Source organism: Pleurodeles waltl, chromosome 12, assembly GCF_031143425.1.
Source record: "Pleurodeles waltl isolate 20211129_DDA chromosome 12, aPleWal1.hap1.20221129, whole genome shotgun sequence".
NCBI lineage: Eukaryota > Metazoa > Chordata > Amphibia > Caudata > Salamandridae > Pleurodeles > Pleurodeles waltl.
This window is the reverse complement of record NC_090451.1, coordinates 106,473,559-106,492,792: the sequence shown is the minus strand read 5'-3', so window position 1 is coordinate 106,492,792 and position 19,234 is coordinate 106,473,559. Positions and strand designations below refer to the sequence as shown.

General features: G+C 43.4%; 1 non-coding gene across 1 annotated transcript; it reads left to right on the top strand.

Annotated features, from left to right (window-relative positions):
- The first annotated feature begins 12,097 nt into the window (after positions 1 to 12,097).
- TRNAI-AAU (transfer RNA isoleucine (anticodon AAU)) lies at positions 12,098 to 12,171 on the top strand. The gene has a single exon. It is a non-coding gene; the product is annotated as a tRNA-Ile (tRNA).
- Positions 12,172 to 19,234: the final 7,063 nt, after the last annotated feature.

The following is a 19,234-nucleotide window of genomic DNA, read 5'->3' as shown; positions in this document are numbered from 1 at the left end:
AGCTACCTTATTCTCTGTCTTTACTAGCACATTTTTTTGAGACAGATGATGATGGGAAAACTTCAAAGCCCTGAAGATTACCATCAACTCCATCTATTTCCATGACCTCCGACTCTCTAGGAAAGACCACTTGAATCGACAGGATCAGTCCAACACAGTAGCTCTCCAGCCAGGTTTGCTGGCATCTGTTGCGAGGAATTCAGGAGCATCCAGGTGTATTAGTGTCCACTTAGACCAGTGGTCTTCAAACTCTTTAATGCCGCATCCACCCAATGGGAAAAAAAAACATTGGTGCCTCCCCTCTGAATTGTCCACAATTCTTCTATTAAATTGACACTGTTTAAATATGTCTAGACCTATTTAAACATTGCAGTTAAGTTCTGTTACTGTTTTAAAAATGCAATCAAATACATGACCCCAAATATACTATTCTGGTCAGGCCTGCCCTACTAACCAATTGCAGCGTCATGCTCTGCTGAGTAAACTGATCTCACGACAGTGAGGAATGCACAGGCCGGGTGGTGCCCGGCGCACAAAAGCGCGCCTTCTTGTGTTGTACGTCTCTTCGCGCAAATGCAAACTCAGATTTCCTGCACTGTGGTCGGCAGGAGAGACATGGGAAGGCGCAGTAGGGAAGGCTTGAGCAACGAACCGTTGGCTATGTTTTGTTGTTACTTTGTTGACATGAGCTCAAGTAATTTGAAGCAGAAGGAACGGCCAGACCTAAAAAAAACTCTCTTACCTCCAACGCCGAATAACCACTATAATTATAATATCTCAAAAGCAGCTGGCCTTGTAAACTTAATGAGCAAGCAAGCCGATGCATTTTGGGTTTGGTTGTAAAAGAATAAAAATACTATCCATCCTTTCCTTTTTTTCCGGCAACAAGCGATGTTACAAAGATATCACAGCACACAGTGAGATTGAGTGAAAGAAGAGGCACTGAGGCTGGCGTGCAGCACTCCACAGCTCTTGTTATTGTAATCCAGACAGGGGGCGGAAGGAGAAAAATATGAAGGAATTGCGATAGTGTGACCAACTCTTCTATCTATCTGCATTACATGGAAAAAGGATACCTTTAGTACTCATGGATGGTTAGTTCAGTTGGTTAGAGCGTGGTGCTAATAATGCCAAGGTCGCGGGTTCGATCCCCGTACGGGCCAGGTTGCATTTTTTCTCTCAACTAAACTCTTTTTTTCTCATTTAATCAAGCTCTTATAAATCCATACACTCTGTTGCTCCAGTATACGTTCACTTTCCATTAGTCCTTCTTTTGCCACTGCTGACCAAAGCTCAAGCCGGCAGCGCCAGTAGAACAACACAAGTGCAAGGGATTGTCTCTCCAAGATGGAGACACTGCCTCAGACTATGTCTCGTGAGAGGTGGAGGGAGACCAAGAGCTGATTATTAGATGCGTGGGGATAAGAGGAACATAACTCAGGTGAACAGATTCTGGATAGTGATGCTATAGCTAGGATCAGCAACGTTACAGGGGAAAGGATAGGAAAATAATTAGGTGACAGAAGTATAGAAGTGGCTACAAGGGGGTGTGTCTCTTAAGAGGGCCGAAAGATACACTGAAGGCGAAGGTGAAGTAAAAGAAGAAAGAAAGATCAAAGGAAGTCGACAGTGATTGAGAGAAAACTCACAAAGGCAAATTGAGCAAAAGACAAGACCTGGGGAGTTAGACTACTTCAATGCAAATTTACGCCCCAGATGAGCATGACAACTGACCCTTGTACAGTGGTGCTGAAACTATTTTCAGTGTGGGGGTGCTGCCATCAAAGGGCTTCTGAAAATCCAGGAATCATACAAAGAACAAGTCCTGCGGAATGAGCCACGCACATTCAGAAAGAATGGTGATGCGTTGGTTACTTATTGGTAATCTTCATTAGCCTTAGTCCATTGCGTCCTTGTGACAGTCATTACAAAGTAAGGTGATGTCACCTTCCAACAGTAAGAAAGAACAGGAGGATCCTTAAATGCTAGCCCCATGCACCAAACCTGGGTGCCAAGCCCTTGCCAAAGGACTGATGGGAAGGTGGGCAGGATGTAATGTTTGTGACAAAGACAAGATGGACTAAGGGTAATGCAGAGTTCAAAACATTGGTACTCAAATGCAAAACAGAAAAATTATTAAGCCATAATGCTTGACAAATGTATGCTCTGAGGACCAAGTAGCCACCCTAGGAATTTCCTAGATTGTTACTCACTGGAATTCAACCCAGGAGGTGGCCATTCCTCTCGTAGACCATCCCTGAACTGGAAGATATTCTAAAAAGCCTTGCAAAGCCAGAAAAATTGACAACTTAATCCACCTACTCAGAGTCATAAAAGTCACCTTCTTGTCTTTTCCAGGCTGTCCAAAAGTCACAAACAAGGAGTCGGTTTTCCTGAACTGCAGAGGCCTGGTGACATAAATGAAAAGAGCTCTTTAAACATCAAGTGTATTCAGAAAATGTTCCTCCGGAGAGGAAGGAGAGGGAATGAAAGAAGGAAGAATTATTTCCTAAGATCTATCAAAAATAGACTTAACCTTTGCAGCAAAGGTAAGGCTAGGCCTTAAAGTTAAAATATCTTCCAAAGTATCAAATGAAGAGAGGACAGAATTTTAAGGCTCCCAGCTCCCCAATTGTTCTCAGCAAGGTGATAGGAAATAGGAAAATAACTTTATAGGAAACAATCTTTATGTCTACAGTATCCAGATCCTGAAATAGATAAAATTCCAAAGCCTATAAAAGAGTAAGAAGATTCTGAGTTGGAAAAAAAGGGATTTTTCAACTGGTCTTACAATTGACAAAAGATCAGAACAGTCTAGACACCAAAGACTGTAACATCGACGAAGGTACAGAAAAGTCCCTAAACACCTTTATCGCAAAGCAATGAGCTTTCAGAGTGGAAAGAGATTCAAGTGAAACCCATTCAGAAGAAAATGCAAAATAGCAGACAAACTACAGGTAGGTGCCAAAAGATCATGAGCTGAACATCACGTCTCAAAAGACTTCCAGTTCTTTGAGTAAGACTTCGAAGTAGAAGGCCTGCTGGAGTGCTGAATTAACTCCACTAAGGAAGAGGAAAGACCCTTTGCTAGCAGTCCAGACTTCTCAACCTCCAAAGCGATAGAGTGAGTTGGAGCAAGAAGGTCAGGGACGACGTTCTGAGAGAGACACACTTGAGCAGTACCCAAGGAGGTAGAAGAGCCAGGGGTTCAGAAGAGGAAACCATGACATCTCTGGCCAATAAGGGCCCACAAGAATAAAGTTCCCTCGCCCCTGCTGAGACTTGAAGAGAACCATCTGGATCAATAAAAAGTGGGGGAATGTATAAAGGAGACTTCTCAGCCACTTTATCACCAATACGTCCACTACCTAGGCTCCTTGTTCCGGAAGCCTGGATCAGAATCGACAAAGATGAGCATTGTCCTTGTTTGAAAAGGGATCCAGAAAGGGTTTCACAAACTCTCGGCATATCTCTCAAAACAACGACCTGGATAACTACAACTCCAGCAAATTTGGAAACCTCCAGCTGTCTGCCATCACATTGTCGATGCCCTTGATGTGTACTGCCGACGTGTGCAGCAGGTTGATCTCTGCCCAATAACCCAATTGTTCTGCTATTGCATTGAGGGATTTTGAATGCATGCTTCACTGTTGGTTAATGTAAAAGACAGCTACCTTATTCTCTGTCTTTACTAGCACATTTTTTTGAGACAGATGATGATGGGAAAACTTCAAAGCCCTGAAGATTACCATCAACTCCATCTATTTCCATGACCTCCGACTCTCTAGGAAAGACCACTTGAATCGACAGGATCAGTCCAACACAGTAGCTCTCCAGCCAGGTTTGCTGGCATCTGTTGCGAGGAATTCAGGAGCATCCAGGTGTATTAGTGTCCACTTAGACCAGTGGTCTTCAAACTCTTTAATGCCGCATCCACCCAATGGGAAAAAAAAACATTGGTGCCTCCCCTCTGAATTGTCCACAATTCTTCTACTAAATTGACACTGTTTAAATATGTCTAGACCTATTTAAACATTGCAGTTAAGTTCTGTTACTGTTTTAAAAATGCAATCAAATACATGACCCCAAATATACTATTCTGGTCAGGCCTGCCCTACTAACCAATTGCAGCGTCATGCTCTGCTGAGTAAACTGATCTCACGACAGTGAGGAATGCACAGGCCGGGTGGTGCCCGTCGCACAAAAGCGCGCCTTCTTGTGTTGTACGTCTCTTCGCGCAAATGCAAACTCAGATTTCCTGCACTGTGGTCGGCAGGAGAGACATGGGAAGGCGCAGTAGGGAAGGCTTGAGCAACGAACCGTTGGCTATGTTTTGTTGTTACTTTGTTGACATGAGCTCAAGTAATTTGAAGCAGAAGGAACGGCCAGACCTAAAAAAAACTCTCTTACCTCCAACGCCGAATAACCACTATAATTATAATATCTCAAAAGCAGCTGGCCTTGTAAACTTAATGAGCAAGCAAGCCGATGCATTTTGGGTTTTGTTGTAAAAGAATAAAAATACTATCCATCCTTTCCTTTTTTTCCGGCAACAAGCGATGTTACAAAGATATCACAGCACACAGTGAAATTGAGTGAAAGAAGAGGCACTGAGGCTGGCGTGCAGCACTCCACAGCTCTTGTTATTGTAATCCAGACAGGGGGCGGAAGGAGAAAAATATGAAGGAATTGCGATAGTGTGACCAACTCTTCTATCTATCTGCATTACATGGAAAAAGGATATCTTTAGTACTCATGGCCGGTAAGTTCAGTTGGTTAGAGCGTGGTGCTAATAATGCCAAGGTCGCGGGTTCGATCCCCGTACGGGCCAGGTTGCATTTTTTCTCTCAACTAAACTCTTTTTTTCTCATTTAATCAAGCTCTTATAAATCCATACACTCTGTTGCTCCAGTATACGTTCACTTTCCATTAGTCCTTCTTTTGCCACTGCTGACCAAAGCTCAAGCCGGCAGCGCCAGTAGAACAACACAAGTGCAAGGGATTGTCTCTCCAAGATGGAGACACTGCCTCAGACTATGTCTCGTGAGAGGTGGAGGGAGACCAAGAGCTGATTATTAGATGCGTGGGGATAAGAGGAACATAACTCAGGTGAACAGATTCTGGATAGTGATGCTATAGCTAGGATCAGCAACATTACAGGGGAAAGGATAGGAAAATAATTAGGTGACAGAAGTATAGAAGTGGCTACAAGGGGGTGTGTCTCTTAAGAGGGCCGAAAGATACACTGAAGGCGAAGGTGAAGTAAAAGAAGAAAGAAAGATCAAAGGAAGTCGACAGTGATTGAGAGAAAACTCACAAAGGCAAATTGAGCAAAAGACAAGGCCTGGGGAGTTAGACTACTTCAATGCAAATTTACGCCGCAGATGAGCATGACAACTGACCCTTGTACAGTGGTGCTGAAACAATTTTCAGTGTGGGGGTGCTGCCATCAAAGGGCTTCTGAAAATCCAGGAATCATACAAAGAACAAGTCCTGCGGAATGAGCCACGCACATTCAGAAAGAATGGTGATGCGTTGGTTACTTATTGGTAATCTTCATTAGCCTTAGTCCATTGCGTCCTTGTGACAGTCATTACAACGTAAGGTGATGTCACCTTCCAACAGGAAGAAAGAACAGGAGGATCCTTAAATGCTAGCCCCATGCACCCAACCTGGGTGCCAAGCCCTTGCCAAAGGACTGATGGGAAGGTGGGCAGGATGTAATGTTTGTGACAAAGACAAGATGGACTAAGGGTAATGCAGAGTTCAAAACATTGGTACTCAAATGCAAAACAGAAAAATTATTAAGCCATAATGCTTGACAAATGTATGCTCTGAGGACCAAGTAGCCACCCTAGGAATTTCCTAGATTGTTACTCACTGGAATTCAACCCAGGAGGTGGCCATTCCTCTCGTAGACCATCCCTGAACTGGAAGATATTCTAAAAAGCCTTGCAAAGCCAGAAAAATTGACAACTTAATCCACCTACTCAGAGTCATAAAAGTCACCTTCTTGTCTTTTCCAGGCTGTCCAAAAGTCACAAACAAGGAGTCGGTTTTCCTGAACTGCAGAGGCCTGGTGACATGAATGAAAAGAGCTCTTTAAACATCAAGTGTATTCAGCAAATGTTCCTCCCGAGAGGAAGGAGAGGGAATATAAGAAGGAAGAATTATTTCCTAAGATCTATCAAAAATAGACTTAACCTTTGCAGCAAAGGTAAGGCTAGGCCTTAAAGTTACCCCATCTTCCAAAGTATCAAATGAAGAGAGGACAGCATTTTAAGGCTCCCAGCTCCCCAATTGTTCTCAGCAAGGTGATAGGAAATAGGAAAATAACTTTATAGGAAACAATCTTTATGTCTACAGTATCCAGATCCTCAAAGAGATAAAATTGCAAAGCCTATAAAAGAGTAGGAAGATTCTGAGTTGGAGAAAAGGGATTTTTCAACTGGTCTTACAATTGACAAAAGATCAGAACAGTCTAGACACCAAAGACTGTAACATCGACGAAGGTACAGAAAAGTCCCTAAAAACCTTTATCGCAAAGCAATGAGCTTTCAGAGTGGAAAGAGATTCAAGTGAAACCCATTCAGAAGAAAATGCAAAATAGCAGACAAACTACAGGTAGGTGCCAAAAGATCATGAGCAGAACATCACGTCTCAAAAGACTTCCAGTTCTTTGAGTAAGACTTCGAAGTAGAAGGCCTGCTGGAGTGCTGAATTAACTCCACTAAGGAAGAGGAAAGACCCTTTGCTAGCAGTCCAGACTTCTCAACCTCCAAAGCGATAGAGTGAGTTGGAGCAAGAAGGTCAGGGACGACGTTCTGAGAGAGACACACTTGAGCAGTACCCAAGGAGGTAGAAGAGCCAGGGGTTCAGAAGAGGAAACCATGACATCTCTGGCCAATAAGGGCCCACAAGAATAAGGTTCCCTCCCCCCTGCTGAGGCTTGAAGAGAACCATCTGGATCAATAAAAAGTGGGGGAATGTATAAAGGAGACTTCTCAGCCACTTTATCACCAATACGTCCACTACCTAGGCTCCTTGTTCCGGAAGCCTGGATCAGAATCGACAAAGATGAGCATTGTCCTTGTTTGAAAAGAGATCCAGAAAGGGTTTCACAAACTCTCTGCATATCTCTCAAAACAACGACCTGGATAACGTCAACTCCAGCAAATTTGGAAACCTCCAGCTGTCTGCCATCACATTGTCGGTGCCCTTGATGTGTACTGCCGACGTGTGCAACAGTTTGATCTCTGCCCAATAACCCAATTGTTCTGCTATTGCATTGAGGGATTTTGAATGCATGCTTCACTGTTGGTTAATGTAAAAGACAGCTACCTTATTCTCTGTCTTTACTAGCACATTTTTTTGAGACAGATGATGATGGGAAAACTTCAAAGCCCTGAAGATTACCATCAACTCCATCTATTTCCATGACCTCCGACTCTCTAGGAAAGACCACTTGAATCGACAGGATCAGTCCAACACAGTAGCTCTCCAGTCAGGTTTGCTGGCATCTGTTGCGAGGAATTCAGGAGAATCCAGGTGTATTACTGTCCACTTAGACCAGTGGTCTTCAAACTCTTTAATGCCGCATCCACCCAATGGGAAAAAAAAACATTGGTGCCTCCCCTCTGAATTGTCCACAATTCTTCTATTAAATTGACACTGTTTAAATATGTCTAGACCTATTTAAACATTGCAGTTAAGTTCTGTTACTGTTTTAAAAATGCAATCAAATACATGACCCCAAATATACTATTCTGGTCAGGCCTGCCCTACTAACCAATTGCAGCGTCATGCTCTGCTGAGTAAACTGATCTCACGACAGTGAGGAATGCACAGGCCGGGTGGTGCCCGGTGCACAAAAGCGCGCCTTCTTGTGTTGTACGTCTCTTCGCGCAAATGCAAACTCAGATTTCCTGCACTGTGGTCGGCAGGAGAGACATGGGAAGGCGCAGTAGGGAAGGCTTGAGCAACGAACCGTTGGCTATGTTTTGTTGTTACTTTGTTGACATGAGCTCAAGTAATTTAAAGCAGAAGGAACGGCCAGACCTAAAAAAAACTCTCTTACCTCCAACGCCGAATAACCACTATAATTATAATATCTCAAAAGCAGCTGGCCTTGTAAACTTAATGAGCAAGCAAGCCGATGCATTTTGGGTTTGGTTGTAAAAGAATAAAAATACTATCCATCCTTTTCTTTTTTTCCGGCAACAAGCGATGTTACAAAGATATCACAGCACACAGTGAGATTGAGTGAAAGAAGAGGCACTGAGGCTGGCGTGCAGCACTCCACAGCTCTTGTTATTGTAATCCAGACAGGGGGCGGAAGGAGAAAAATATGAAGGAATTGCGATAGTGAACCAACTCTTCTATCTATCTGCATTACATGGAAAAAGGATATCTCTAGTACTCATGGCCGATTAGTTCAGTTGGTTAGAGCGTGGTGCTAATAATGCCAAGGTGGCGGGTTCGATCCCCGTAAGGGCCAGGTTGCATTTTTTCTCTCAACTAAACTCTTTTTTTCTCATTTAATCAAGCTCTTATAAATCCATACACTCTGTTGCTCCAGTATACGTTCACTTTCCATTAGTCCTTCTTTTGCCACTGCTGACCAAAGCTCAAGCCGGCAGCGCCAGTAGAACAACACAAGTGCAAGGGATTGTCTCTCCAAGATGGAGACACTGCCTCAGACTATGTCTCGTGAGAGGTGGAGGGAGACCAAGAGCTGATTATTAGATGCGTGGGGATAAGAGGAACATAACTCAGGTGAACAGATTCTGGATAGTGATGCTATAGCTAGGATCAGCAACGTTACAGGGGAAAGGATAGGAAAATAATTAGGTGACAGAAGTATAGAAGTGGCTACAAGGGGGTGTGTCTCTTAAGAGGGCCGAAAGATACACTGAAGGCGAAGGTGAAGTAAAAGAAGAAAGAAAGATCAAAGGAAGTCGACAGTGATTGAGAGAAAACTCACAAAGGCAAATTGAGCAAAAGACAAGGCCTGGGGAGTTAGACTACTTCAATGCAACTTTACGCCGCAGATGAGCATGACAACTGACCCTTGTACAGTGGTGCTGAAACAATTTTCAGTGTGGGGGTGCTGCCATCAAAGGGCTTCTGAAAATCCAGGAATCATACAAAGAACAAGTCCTGCGGAATGAGCCACGCACATTCAGAAAGAATGGTGATGCGTTGGTTACTTATTGGTAATCTTCATTAGCCTTAGTCCATTGCGTCCTTGTGACAGTCATTACAACGTAAGGTGATGTCACCATCCAACAGGAAGAAAGAACAGGAGGATCCTTAAATCTTAAATGCTAGCCCCATGCACCCAACCTGGGTGCCAAGCCCTTGCCAAAGGACTGATGGGAAGGTGGGCAGGATGTAATGTTTGTGACAAAGACAAGATGGACTAAGGGTAATGCAGAGTTCAAAACATTGGTACTCAAATGCAAAACAGAACAATTATTAAGCCATAATGCTTGACAAATGTATGCTCTGAGGACCAAGTAGCCACCCTAGGAATTTCCTAGATTGTTACTCACTGGAATTCAACCCAGGAGGTGGCCATTCCTCTCGTAGACCATCCCTGAACTGGAAGATATTCTAAAAAGCCTTGCAAAGCCAGAAAAATTGACAACTTAATCCACCTACTCAGAGTCATAAAAGTCACCTTATTGTCTTTTCCAGCCTGTCCAAAAGTCACAAACAAGGAGTCGGTTTTCCTGAACTGCAGAGGCCTGGTGACATGAATGAAAAGAGCTCTTTAAACATCAAGTGTATTCAGCAAATGTTCCTCCGGAGAGGAAGGAGAGGGAATGAAAGAAGGAAGAATTATTTCCTAAGATCTATCAAAAATAGACTTAACCTTTGCAGCAAAGGTAAGGCTAGGCCTTAAAGTTACCCCATCTTCCAAAGTATCAAATGAAGAGAGGACAGCATTTTAAGGCTCCCAGCTCCCCAATTGTTCTCAGCAAGGTGATAGGAAATAGGAAAATAACTTTATAGGAAACAATCTTTATGTCTACAGTATCCAGATCCTCAAAGAGATAAAATTGCAAAGCCTATAAAAGAGTAGGAAGATTCTGAGTTGGAGAAAAGGGATTTTTCAACTGGTCTTACAATTGACAAAAGATCAGAACAGTCTAGACACCAAAGACTGTAACATCGACGAAGGTACAGAAAAGTCCCTAAAAACCTTTATCGCAAAGCAATGAGCTTTCAGAGTGGAAAGAGATTCAAGTGAAACCCATTCAGAAGAAAATGCAAAATAGCAGACAAACTACAGGTAGGTGCCAAAAGATCATGAGCAGAACATCACGTCTCAAAAGACTTCCAGTTCTTTGAGTAAGACTTCGAAGTAGAAGGCCTGCTGGAGTGCTGAATTAACTCCACTAAGGAAGAGGAAAGACTCTTTGCTAGCAGTCCAGACTTCTCAACCTCCAAAGCGATAGAGTGAGTTGGAGCAAGAAGGTCAGGGACGACGTTCTGAGAGAGACACACTTGAGCAGTACCCAAGGAGGTAGAAGAGCCAGGGGTTCAGAAGAGGAAACCATGACATCTCTGGCCAATAAGGGCCCACAAGAATAATGTTCCCTCCCCCCTGCTGAGGCTTGAAGAGAACCATCTGGATCAATAAAAAGTGGGGGAATGTATAAAGGAGACTTCTCAGCCACTTTATCACCAATACGTCCACTACCTAGGCTCCTTGTTCCGGAAGCCTGGATCAGAATCGACAAAGATGAGCATTGTCCTTGTTTGAAAAGAGATCCAGAAAGGGTTTCACAAACTCTCTGCATATCTCTCAAAACAACGACCTGGATAACGTCAACTCCAGCAAATTTGGAAACCTCCAGCTGTCTGCCATCACATTGTCGGTGCCCTTGATGTGTACTGCCGACGTGTGCAACAGTTTGATCTCTGCCCAATAACCCAATTGTTCTGCTATTGCATTGAGGGATTTTGAATGCATGCTTCACTGTTGGTTAATGTAAAAGACAGCTACCTTATTCTCTGTCTTTACTAGCACATTTTTTTGAGACAGATGATGATGGGAAAACTTCAAAGCCCTGAAGATTACCATCAACTCCATCTATTTCCATGACCTCCGACTCTCTAGGAAAGACCACTTGAATCGACAGGATCAGTCCAACACAGTAGCTCTCCAGTCAGGTTTGCTGGCATCTGTTGCGAGGAATTCAGGAGAATCCAGGTGTATTAGTGTCCACTTAGACCAGTGGTCTTCAAACTCTTTAATGCCGCATCCACCCAATGGGAAAAAAAAACATTGGTGCCTCCTCTCTGAATTGTCCACAATTCTTCTATTAAATTGACACTGTTTAAATATGTCTAGACCTATTTAAACATTGCAGTTAAGTTCTGTTACTGTTTTAAAAATGCAATCAAATACATGACCCCAAATATACTATTCTGGTCAGGCCTGCCCTACTAACCAATTGCAGCGTCATGCTCTGCTGAGTAAACTGATCTCACGACAGTGAGGAATGCACAGGCCGGGTGGTGCCCGGCGCACAAAAGCGCGCCTTCTTGTGTTGTACGTCTCTTCGCGCAAATGCAAACTCAGATTTCCTGCACTATGGTCGGCAGGAGAGACATGGGAAGGCGCAGTAGGGAAGGCTTGAGCAACGAACCTTTGGCTATGTTTTGTTGTTACTTTGTTGACATGAGCTCAAGTAATTTAAAGCAGAAGGAACGGCCAGACCTAAAAAAAACTCTCTTACCTCCAACGCCGAATAACCACTATAATTATAATATCTCAAAAGCAGCTGGCCTTGTAAACTTAATGAGCAAGCAAGCCGATGCATTTTGGGTTTGGTTGTAAAAGAATAAAAATACTATCCATCCTTTCCTTTTTTTCCGGCAACAAGCGATGTTACAAAGATATCACAGCACACAGTGAGATTGAGTGAAAGAAGAGGCACTGAGGCTGGCGTGCAGCACTCCACAGCTCTTGTTATTGTAATCCAGACAGGGGGCGGAAGGAGAAAAATATGAAGGAATTGCGATAGTGTGACCAACTCTTCTATCTATCTGCATTACATGGAAAAAGGATATCTTTAGTACTCATGGCCGGTTAGTTCAGTTGGTTAGAGCGTGGTGCTAATAATGCCAAGGTCGCGGGTTCGATCCCCGTACGGGCCAGGTTGCATTTTTTCTCTCAACTAAACTCTTTTTTTCTCATTTAATCAAGCTCTTATAAATCCATACACTCTGTTGCTCCAGTATACGTTCACTTTCCATTAGTCCTTCTTTTGCCACTGCTGACCAAAGCTCAAGCCGGCAGCGCCAGTAGAACAACACAAGTGCAAGGGATTGTCTCTCCAAGATGGAGACACTGCCTCAGACTATGTCTTGTGAGAGGTGGAGGGACACCAAGAGCTGATTATTAGATGCGTGGGGATAAGAGGAACATAACTCAGGTGAACAGATTCTGGATAGTGATGCTATAGCTAGGATCAGCAATGTTACAGGGGAAAGGATAGGAAAATAATTAGGTGACAGAAGTATAGAAGTGGCTACAAGGGGGTGTGTCTCTTAAGAGGGCCGAAAGATACACTGAAGGCGAAGGTGAAGTAAAAGAAGAAAGAAAGATCAAAGGAAGTCGACAGTGATTGAGAGAAAACTCACAAAGGCAAATTGAGCAAAAGACAAGGCCTGGGGAGTTAGACTACTTCAATGCAAATTTACGCCGCAGATGAGCATGACAACTGACCCTTGTACAGTGGTGCTGAAACTATTTTCAGTGTGGGGGTGCTGCCATCAAAGGGCTTCTGAAAATCCAGGAATCATACAAAGAACTAGTGCTGCGGAATGAGCCACGCACATTCAGAAAGAGTGGTGATGCGTTGGTTACTTATTGGTAATCTTCATTAGCCTTAGTCCATTGCGTCCTTGTGACAGTCATTACAAAGTAAGGTGATGTCACCTTCCAACAGGAAGAAAGAACAGGAGGATCCTTAAATGCTAGCCCCATGCACCCAACCTGGGTGCCAAGCCCTTGCCAAAGGACTGATGGGAAGGTGGGCAGGATGTAATGTTTGTGACAAAGACAAGATGGACTAAGGGTAATGCAGAGTTCAAAACATTGGTACTCAAATGCAAAACAGAAAAATTATTAAGCCATAATGCTTGACAAATGTATGCTCTGAGGACCAAGTAGCCACCCTAGGAATTTCCTAGATTGTTACTCACTGGAATTCAACCCAGGAGGTGGCCATTCCTCTCGTAGACCATCCCTGAACTGGAAGATATTCTAAAAAGCCTTGCAAAGCCAGAAAAATTGACAACTTAATCCACCTACTCAGAGTCATAAAAGTCACCTTCTTGTCTTTTCCAGGCTGTCCAAAAGTCACAAACAAGGAGTCGGTTTTCCTGAACTGCAGAGGCCTGGTGACATAAATGAAAAGAGCTCTTTAAACATCAAGTGTATTCAGAAAATGTTCCTCCGGAGAGGAAGGAGAGGGAATGAAAGAAGGAAGAATTATTTCCTAAGATCTATCAAAAATAGACTTAACCTTTGCAGCAAAGGTAAGGCTAGGCCTTAAAGTTAAAATATCTTCCAAAGTATCAAATGAAGAGAGGACAGCATTTTAAGGCTCCCAGCTCCCCAATTGTTCTCAGCAAGGTGATAGGAAATAGGAAAATAACTTTATAGGAAACAATCTTTATGTCTACAGTATCCAGATCCTCAAATAGATAAAATTGCAAAGCCTATAAAAGAGTAAGAAGATTCTGAGTTGGAGAAAAGGGAATTTTCAACTGGTCTTACAATTGACAAAAGATCAGAACAGTCTAGACACCAAAGACTGTAACATCGACGAAGGTACAGAAAAGTCCCTAAAAACCTTTATCGCAAAGCAATGAGCTTTCAGAGTGGAAAGAGATTCAAGTGAAACCCATTCAGAAGAAAATGCAAAATAGCAGACAAACTACAGGTAGGTGCCAAAAGATCATGAGCTGAACATCACGTCTCAAAAGACTTCCAGTTCTTTGAGTAAGACTTCGAAGTAGAAGGCCTGCTGGAGTGCTGAATTAACTCCACTAAGGAAGAGGAAAGACCCTTTGCTAGCAGTCCAGACTTCTCAACCTCCAAAGCGATAGAGTGAGTTGGAGCAAGAAGGTCAGGGACGACGTTCTGAGAGAGACACACTTGAGCAGTACCCAAGGAGGTAGAAGAGCCAGGGGTTCAGAAGAGGAAACCATGACATCTCTGGCCAATAAGGGCCCACAAGAATAAGGTTCCCTCCCCCCTGCTGAGACTTGAAGAGAACCATCTGGATCAATAAAAAGTGGGGGAATGTATAAAGGAGACTTCTCAGCCACTTTATCACCAATACGTCCACTATCTAGGCTCCTTGTTCCGGAAGCCTGGATCAGAATCGACAAAGATGAGCATTGTCCTTGTTTGAAAAGAGATCCAGAAAGGGTTTCACAAACTCTCGGCATATCTCTCAAAACAACGACCTGGATAACGTCAACTCCAGCAAATTTGGAAACCTCCAGCTGTCTGCCATCACATTGTCGGTGCCCTTGATGTGTACTGCCGACGTGTGAAACAGGTTGATCTCTGCCCAATAACCCAATTGTTCTGCGATTGCATTGAAGGATTTTGAATGCATGCTTCACTGTTGGTTAATGTAAAAGACAGCTACCTTATTCTCTGTCTTTACTAGCACATTTTTTTGAGAGAGATGATGATGGGAAAACTTCAAAGCCCTGTAGATTACCATCAACTCCATCTATTTCCATGACCTCCGACTCTCTAGGAAAGACCACTTGAATCGACAGGATCAGTCCAACACAGTAGCTCTCCAGCCTGGTTTGCTGGCATCTGTTGCGAGGATTCAGGAGCATCCAGGTATATTAGTGTCCACTTAGACCAGTGGTCTTCAAACTCTTTAATGCCGCATCCACCCAATGGGAAAAAAAAACATTGGTGCCTCCCCTCTGAATTGTCCACAATTCTGCTATTAAATTGACACTGTTTAAATATGTCTAGACCTATTTAAACATTGCAGTTAAGTTCTGTTACTGTTTTAAAAATGCAATCAAATACATGACCCCAAATATACTATTCTGGTTAGGCCTGCCCTACTAACCAATTGCAGCGTCTTGCTCTGCTGAGTAAACTGATCTCACGACAGTGAGGAATGCACAGGCCGGGTGGTGCCCGGCGCACAAAAGCGCGCCTTCTTGTGTTGTACGTCTCTTCGCGCAAATGCAAACTCAGATTTCCTGCACTGTGGTCGGCAGGAGAGACATGGGAAGGCGCAGTACGGAAGGCTTGAGCAACGAACCGTTGGCTATGTTTTGTTGTTACTTTGTTGACATGAGCTCAAGTAATTTGAAGCAGAAGGAACGGCCAAACCTAAAAAAAACTCTCTTACCTCCAACGCCGAATAACCACTATAATTATAATATCTCAAAAGCAGCTGGCCTTGTAAACTTAATGACAAAGCAAGCCGATGCATTTTGGGTTTTGTTGTAAAAGAATAAAAATACTATCCATCCTTTCCTTTTTTTCCGGCAACAAGCGATGTTACAAAGATATCACAGCACACAGTGAGATTGAGTGAAAGAAGAGGCACTGAGGCTGGCGTGCAGCACTCCACAGCTCTTGTTATTGTAATCCAGACAGGGGGCGGAAGGAGAAAAGTATGAAGGAATTGCGATAGTGAGACCACCTCTCCTATCTATCTGCATTACATGGAAAACGGATATCTTTAGTACTCATGGCTGGTTAGCTCAGTTGGTTAGAGCGCGGTGCTAATAATGCCAAGGTCGCGGGTTCGATCCCCGTATGGGCCAGGTTGCATTATTTTCTCTCAACTAAACTCTTTTTTTCTCATTTAATCAAGCTCTTATAAATCCATACACTCTGTTGCTCCAGTATACGTTCACTTTCCATTAGTCCTTCTTTTGCCACTGCTGACCAAAGCTCAAGCCGGCAGCGCCAGTAGAACAACACAAGTGCAAGGGATTGTCTCTCCAAGATGGAGACACTGCCTCAGACTATGTCTCGTGAGAGGTGGAGGGAGACCAAGAGCTGATTATTAGATGCGTGGGGATAAGAGGAACATAACTCAGGTGAACAGATTCTGGATAGTGATGCTATAGCTAGGATCAGCAACGTTACAGGGGAAAGGATAGGAAAATAATTAGGTGACAGAAGTATAGAAGTGGCTACAAGGGGGTGTGTCTCTTAAGAGGGCCGAAAGATACACTGAAGGCGAAGTTGAAGTGAAAGAAGAAAGAAAGATCAAAGGAAGTCGACAGTGATTGAGAGAAAACTCACAAAGGCAAATTGAGCAAAAGACAAGGCCTGGGGAGTTAGACTACTTCAATGCAAATTTACACCGCAGATGAGCATGACAACTGACCCTTGTACAGTGGTGCTGAAACAATTTTCAGTGTGGGGGTGCTGCCATCAAAGGGCTTCTGAAAATCCAGGAATCATACAAAGAACTAGTGCTGCGGAATGAGCCACGCACATTCAGAAAGAGTGGTGATGCGTTGGTTACTTATTGGTAATCTTCATTAGCCTTAGACCATTGCGTCCTTGTGACAGTCATTACAAAGTAAGGTGATGTCACCTTCCAACAGGAAGAAAGAACAGGAGGATCCTTAAATGCTAGCCCCATGCACCCAACCTGGGTGCCAAGCCCTTGACAAAGGACTGATGGGAAGGTGGGCAGGATGTAATGTTTGTGACAAAGACAAGATGGACTAAGGGTAATGCAGAGTTCAAAACATTGGTACTCAAATGCAAAACAGAAAAATTATTAAGCCATAATGCTTGACAAATGTATGCTCTGAGGACCAAGTAGCCACCCTAGGAATTTCCTAGATTGTTACTCACTGGAATTCAACCCAGGAGGTGGCCATTCCTCTCGTAGACCATCCCTGAACTGGAAAATATTCTAAAAAGCCTTGCAAAGCCAGAAAAATTGACAACTTAATCCACCTACTCAGAGTCATAAAAGTCACCTTCTTGTCTTTTCCAGGCTGTCCAAAAGTCACAAACAAGGAGTCGGTTTTCCTGAACTGCAGAGGCCTGGTGACATGAAAGAAAAGAGCTCTTTAAACATCAAGTGTATTCAGCAAATGTTCCTACGGAGAGGAAGGAGAGGGAATGAAAGAAGGAAGAATTATTTCCTAAGATCTATCAAAAATAGACTTAACCTTTGCAGCAAAGGTAAGGCTAGGCCTTAAAGTTACCATATCTTCCAAAGTATCAAATGAAGAGAGGACAGCATTTTAAGGCTCCCAGCTCCATAATTGTTCTCAGCAAGGTGATAGGAAATAGGAAAATAACTTTATAGGAAACAATCTTTATGTCTACAGTATCCAGATCCTCAAAGAGATAAAATTGCAAAGCCTATAAAAGAGTAGGAAGATTCTGAGTTGGAGAAAAGGGATTTTTCAACTGGTCTTACAATTGACAAAAGATCAGAACAGTCTAGACACCAAAGATTGTAACATCGACGAAGGTACAGAAAAGTCCCTAAAAACCTTTATCCCAAAGCAATGAGCTTTCAGAGTGGAAAGAGATTCAAGTGAAACCCATTCAGAAGAAAATGCAAAATAGCAGACAAACTACAGGTAGGTGCCAAAAGATCATGAGCAGAACATCACGTCTCAAAAGACTTCCAGTTCTTTGAGTAAGACTTCGAAGTAGAAGGCCTGCTGGAGTGCTGAATTAACTCCACTAAGGAAGAGGAAAGACCCTTTGCTAGCAGTCCAGACTTCTCAACCTCCAAAGCGATAGAGTGAGTTGGAGCAAGAAGGTCAGGGACGACGTTCTGAGAGAGACACACTTGAGCAGTACCCAAGGAGGTAGAAGAGCCAGGGGTTCAGAAGAGGAAACCATGACATCTCTGGCCAATAAGGGCCCACAAGAATAAGGTTCCCTCCCCCCTGCTGAGACTTGAAGAGAACCATCTGGATCAATAAAAAGTGGGGGAATGTATAAAGGAGACTTCTCAGCCACTTTATCACCAATACGTCCACTATCTAGGCTCCTTGTTCCGGAAGCCTGGATCAGAATCGACAAAGATGAGCATTGTCCTTGTTTGAAAAGAGATCCAGAAAGGGTTTCACAAACTCTCGGCATATCTCTCAAAACAACGACCTGGATAACGTCAACTCCAGCAAATTTGGAAACCTCCAGCTGTCTGCCATCACATTGTCGGTGCCCTTGATGTGTACTGCCGACGTGTGCAACAGGTTGATCTCTGCCCAATAACCCAATTGTTCTGCGATTGCATTGAAGGATTTTGAATGCATGCTTCACTGTTGGTTAATGTAAAAGACAGCTACCTTATTCTCTGTCTTTACTAGCACATTTTTTTGAGACAGATGATGATGGGAAAACTTCAAAGCCCTGTAGATTACCATCAACTCCATCTATTTCCATGACCTCCGACTCTCTAGGAAAGACCACTTGAATCGACAGGATCAGTCCAACACAGTAGCTCTCCAGCCTGGTTTGCTGGCATCTGTTGCGAGGATTCAGGAGCATCCAGGTATATTAGTGTCCACTTAGACCAGTGGTCTTCAAACTCTTTAATGCCGCATCCACCCAATGGGAAAAAAAAACATATGTGCCTCCCCTCTGAATTGTCCACAATTCTGCTATTAAATTGACACTGTTTAAATATGTCTAGACCTATTTAAACATTGCAGTTAAGTTCTGTTACTGTTTTAAAAATGCAATCAAATACATGACCCCAAATATACTATTCTGGTTAGGCCTGCCCTACTAACCAATTGCAGCGTCATGCTCTGCTGAGTAAACTGATCTCACGACAGTGAGGAATGCACAGGCCGGGTGGTGCCCGGCGCACAAAAGCGCGCCTTCTTGTGTTGTACGTCTCTTCGTGCAAATGCAAACTCAGATTTCCTGCACTGTGGTCGGCAGGAGAGACATGGGAAGGCGCAGTACGGAAGGCTTGAGCAACGAACCGTTGGCTATGTTTTGTTGTTACTTTGTTGACATGAGCTCAAGTAATTTGAAGCAGAAGGAACGGCCAGACCTAAAAAAAACTCTCTTACCTCCAACGCCGAATAACCACTATAATTATAATATCTCAAAAGCAGCTGGCCTTGTAAACTTAATGACAAAGCAAGCCGATGCATTTTGGGTTTTGTTGTAAAAGAATAAAAATACTATCCATCCTTTCCTTTTTTTCCGGCAACAAGCGAT